Source organism: Ptiloglossa arizonensis, chromosome 8 (assembly GCF_051014685.1).
Source record: "Ptiloglossa arizonensis isolate GNS036 chromosome 8, iyPtiAriz1_principal, whole genome shotgun sequence".
In the NCBI taxonomy this organism is placed as follows: Eukaryota; Metazoa; Arthropoda; class Insecta; order Hymenoptera; family Colletidae; genus Ptiloglossa; species Ptiloglossa arizonensis.
Window position 1 is genome coordinate 5,701,200 of NC_135055.1, and position 6,000 is coordinate 5,707,199.

Here is a 6,000-nt window from a genome sequence, read left to right on the forward strand (position 1 = left end):
AATTATAAACACCAGTAGAAAACACGGAGGTGGTGATCATACCTTTTTCTTGTTTCCGACCAGTCTCTCATTGTCCCGGGGACGATTCTTTCTAACGCGAAGCATTATGAATTAATTCGAGACACCTTCTCGCGGCACAATCGCAACCTCGGCTGCATTATGAATCGATGCCTTTATAGACACCACGATGGAAAGTTCCCAAGCCTCGGTAGTTCGAGTAGTTCGTTAAACTAGCTCCTCCATTGTCGAACCGGCCGCTAATCCGTGTTTCCGTGTAATAATTGTACCACTTCGGAGGGAAGCTCTCGTCGTGAATCGAGGGGCCGCTCGAATGTATGTAGAGACAGTAAGTAATCCTATTAAAGGCTGAACTCTCGACTCCGAAGAAAAGAGGAACCGTGGCTTCCCGACGTTGCCAGAATGTTTATTGGAAATTTCACCCCGAGAGGAAACGTCGGGCTCGGGCGTCGAATACACGGTCCCCTCGATTATTCATCGGACCTTTGATTTTACTCGACCAACGACGTGTTCCGAGCTGTTCAAATACTGCGACGCTGCAGAATTTCGCGTGAAATTCACTGTCCTCTCTCGCGCGCTAACTGTTAAGTGCTCAGGACGGTGAAAAACATACTGGACACAAATGGACTGTTCTTTTTAAAATAGGGTCACCGTAATTACGATTAACGAGGACAGGTTTGGCTAAAAGAATGCTATTATAAACATTACCGCTCTTAACATCGGACAAATGAGCAGATATATCCAAGTCTAATGTTCACTTTTTGGCGGGTTTTCGCACAGTGGTAGTGCCTGAAATACTGAAGCCAATGATACATGGTGTTAGACGTACACAGTGAACATTTACAGAGATATTTGATATTGAAGATTTCTGAGGGCAGTATTGCTCTCAGCACCTGGCACATGGGCATATGCCCAAGTGTAATGTTCACTCTTTGGCAGGATTTTGCACAGTGGTAGTGCCTGAAATACTGAAGTCAATGATACATGGTGTTAGACGTACACAGTGAACATTTACAGAGATATTTGATATTGAAGATTTCTGAGGGCAGTATTGCTCTTAGCACCTGGCACATGGGCATATGCCCAAGTGTAATGTTCACTTTTTGGCGGGATTTTGCACAGTAGTAGTGCCTGAAATACTGAAGCCAATGATATATGGTTTTGGGCGCACACAGTGAACATTTACAGAGATATTTGATATTGAAGATTTCTGAGGACAGTATTACCCTGAGCACCTGGCACATGGGCATATGCCCAAGTGTAATGTTCACTGTTTGGTGGGATTTTGCACAGTGGTAGTGCCTGAAATACTGAAGCCAATGATACATGGTTTTAGACGTACACAGTGAACATTTACAGAGATATTTGATATTGAAGATTTCTGAGGGCAGTATTGCTCTTAGCACCTGGCACATGGGCATATGCCCAAGTGTAATGTTCACTCTTTGGCAGGATTTTGCACAGTGGTAGTGCCTGAAATACTGAAGTCAATGATACATGGTGTTAGACGTACACAGTGAACATTTACAGAGATATTTGATATTGAAGATTTCTGAGGGCAGTATTGCTCTTAGCACCTGGCACATGGGCATATGCCCAAGTGTAATGTTCACTTTTTGGCGGGTTTTCGCACAGTGGTAGAGCTTGAAATACTGAAGTCAATGATACATGGTTTTAGACGTACACAGTGAACATTTACAGAGATATTTGATATTGAAGATTTCTGAGGGCAGTATTGCTCTTAGCACCTGGCACATGGGCATATGCCCAAGTGTAATGTTCACTCTTTGGCGGGATTTTGCACAGTGGTAGTGCCTGAAATACTGAAGACAATGATACATGGTTTTAGGCGTAGTCGATAAATAGTTTGGGAGATATTCAAGGTCAAAGCTTTTTGGGATAGTATTATATATTGGTGCCACTGAACTTAGCACTGGGTAGACAGGGCACTTGCTCTAAGCTCCGCACTTGTTAATTTTTCCACATTTTATGAAAAATAAATAAATGCAATTGCACCAATCGAAGTGTTCAGCCTTTTTGTAACCTGCTTTTAAAATTATTCTATTCCTGTAGTAAATTTAAGTTAGAAACTTGATGTATTCTATTATATTAAGATTACAAGTATTCTGAATTCTGATGTACAGGACTAGGTACTGAGTACTTTAACTCTTCCTGATAAATTTTTCAGGATATTTCGTTCCAGTTGGAAGATTCCTCGATACAGTTGCCAAACAGGTTCAAGTACGTGCAAAACTGGGTAACTCATCATGAAGGGACAGCTCGCTAATCCAGGATCTGTGGTAGAATAGGGATTCCTCGTGAAAGCCAACTGTGGCATATGCCGCCACAGGCGCTGACTGTACGAGACCAATCACGATAGAAACTACAAGACCAATTTCTGTAGAGAGGTTACAGGATCTACAAAGACCACGTGACATTTATCTGATTACTTCGGTTCGACCCAGAGTGAGTGAATTCTATTTCGTAAAAAATTTTCGCAGAGAGATGTATGGCATAATACTTTCCAAGAGAGAGAGTGCTTTAATTCTACGAAAACGATTCTCCAAGGTAACTATCGTTTTTCCACTGCCCCACTTAGGAATTATGGATTTCTCCTTCACCAGAAAAGATAAAAAATAAGTTTATTTAACTTCTTTAGATAGAATTTAATTCTCTCTAAAATTCGTTTAAGGTATATTTCAAACGGAAAAATTCAAAGAGAGTGTTCACAAATCCCGTTAATGAAATTTTTCAAAATGTTCTTTGCCAATCTTGCAAGATTGTAAAAGTGGAAAGGGTAGGAAAAGTCGAAATATCGTCGTACAGGGAGCCGTTATTGGCCCGTATCCGAAGGTCAATTTTCGTCAGTTGCCGGCGTTCAATCATTGCAGCCGAGCAAGGGAAAACAGCGTAACTTTTTCAAAGCAAACGACGTATAGCCGCGCGCGGCCAAACGAGCAATCCAAAGTGTCCGCGGGGCTGATTTACGACACGCGCGGAATACGAGTGAGAATTCCAATAGGAACGGGGATACTTTATTGCAACGAGTCCCCCGTGCCCGGTAAAGATTAACACGTTACGCGTGCAAAAATAGGATTACATCGTAATTTCCGGCTCGTCCGTATGTGCACGCGGGAAAAGGATTACGAATGCTCACCACCACGGTAAGCACTCGTGTCGTCGCGTAAAGAATAGGGTAGTTATGACCGGGTACCGCCTTGAAAGCGGGGTAGGTGGCGATTTTCACGTAGAATTAAGATCAATATCTACGTCGACAGGTTGTTCGCGCTGCATAAGCATAAACAGCTTGATTGATGATCGCGTTACTTGAATCAGGGGTAAAAGTTATCACTCTTGATGAAATCTCTCCATCAGATTCTTTTATCGAGGACCCATGGCCCAAGGTCGAACCGGAATTTGTAAATACATCGTATATTTACCAATTGTTCAATTATCTATTACATTCCCTCCCCGAAAATCGTCAATGGACATTAAAAGCGACTTTGACGAGGCTAGAACGACACCGTTAACGATGACAAAACGCAAGTCGACCTAGATTCGTTTTCCCGCGTGCATACTCGGACGAAAAGCTGATTTACTGCGAGCGTTACACTCCCCTCCCCTCAACGCCCCCAGGTCGTGGGATAATGGTACATTAAACTTTACCTCGGATTTATGGCGCATTATTTTGAACGTATACATCTTGGCGGTAAGTTGCATCAACTTCGAGCTATACGCTCGTTCGCGCTCGCAAAGAGAAAACGATGAGTGAGCCACGAAACGAGGGGGTGAGGAGGCGGTGGGGGAAAAAAAATTCACCTCCCTGATTTATGGATGGTAATCTCTTGGAGGTAGTGGAGATATCACGGGCAGAGGCGGACGTCCTTTCTCTCCGGCGTGGTGGGCAAACAAGGTTCTCCGATTCGCATCCGTACAGAAAATTGGCATCCATTCGGGCCACTCGTTCGGCCGTATAATAAACGTCTGTGTCGGACACCGGTGATGTTTACCGGATACCGATGGATATCCGCGTGCCGGCCACGCGTTCCGCCAACAAAGGGTGAAGAGCGTCCGCGTGAAAGGATGACTCCTCTGTGAGGCTCGGTGAAATTTCAAGATAGTCGCGCGATTCCGCTAATACGCGATTAATTATTTTCTTAGAAAAGGAAAAACTCCGAACAGAGTACCATCTGACAATTTGGATCGAGTTGGGTTCAAATTTTAACCGTCTACTATTTTATCTCTGAATCGTGGCTTACAGCTACGTACACCGAGGAGCGAAGATTGCACTTGAGTGCAATTCAGATTCGGGGATCAGAATTTTTTTAAATATTCCAAACGTTCCACAGTACGCTCCGTGGTACTCGGTATCAAGAAAGAAAAGAAACGGACGCAATAATACTAATGCCACTGCAAGCTGTAGCTAGGTTGGGAAAGTTGTTAATAATGCAATCATCCGTGGTCAGCGCACGGCTGAAGAATTGTTAATAATGCAACCCAGCATTGAAAGATTTACATTCGCCCTCGAACATTGCCTGACATATTCATTTCCATTTTCGTTGGAACATCTGCAAAATTGTTCTTCGTGTAGAGTGTCACGAAAGATCGATGTCACGAAAACATTAATGTCTGATCGGTTCAATCACAGAAATCGTAATGCTTTTGTTGGTTTCTAAAATCTTTTTTTTTTTCGTGCATTGAAAAATATTGGACGCGAAAATCGATATTTTGTAATCGATATTCGCGAGTCGCCGACGCGACGCATGGGAAGAATCAATTGCAGCATCGTTTATAGAAACTCGAGCGAGGTAGACGACGCGAATCGCGTTCGAGTGAAATATCAGCATTGCAGAGTAATCGTGTGTGTGCGACCATTGATTCCACGGCGGTATTAAACTGCTACAGTGGGCGGGGTAGGTAAATTACTTCGATTATAGTTATTTTCCCCATGAGAATAGTTGTTTGCCTCAGATGCGCAGCGTTGCCATCGGTGTACACGCAATGCATCAAGATTTATGACGTACGTGCCTGGGATCGGGTCGATGCATTGTGCCCGGGTGCGTCATTAGACGTCGAAAGGTTCCAGTATCGCATGAATTTAAACAATTTGCATCGTGACAGGTGATGGTTCTTTGCTGCCTTCTCAATAGGTAAATCATTGCATATAGAACGTATGCTCTGTCATCGTAAGTGACGGATTTAAACTATCTACGTTTTTCATTCTTTGGTGATCACATTTTACAGCATATCTCTATAACTTTTCTTTTTTTGGTTGGATGCAATTTTTTTAGGACCAGTCTACTTTAAGTTGTCTGTTTTTGGACGAATTCTAGTAGTAGGTTATTTTTTCTGGAATGAAAATATATTCGAATCAATTTTGGATCAACTGAGAGTCGAAGTCAAGGATGCTGTGCAAGCGATCATCGAGCTCATATTAATGATTTACGTTCTCCGAGGGTTTTCTTTAAACAAAGTAGTATTTCGGAAAATACTAACCCAGACCTAACCCAGACCGAAATGTCTGTCTCCATAATAGTGAATTGATATATTATATATCATAGAGTAGAAAAATATATCAATTTAAGTAGCACACAAGGTAGAGAGCTGTAGAGCTGTAGAGAGAATATTTGCGTCAAAAATTTTAGTCCAATTCATTCTACTACTTTTTTACTTGTGTGTGGTACCAAAACATTTCCCTTGACCCAGAACTGACCCCTTTTTTCTTCCTTACAATAACGGGTATTATATGTCATGCGTGGTGCATTTTTTCATTCGCGTTTAGTGATCGTATTTCATTCACAACTACTACACACCTTTCTTCTTTTTTATCCGAACACAATTCTGAAATTCAAATTTTAAGGCATTTTATTATTAAAGGCTCTTCGAGAATTATTTTGGTTTTTAAGTATAGATTTATTATTCTTTTTTCGAGTGAAATTATATTCGAACACAATTCTAAAATTCAAATTTTAAGGCATTTTT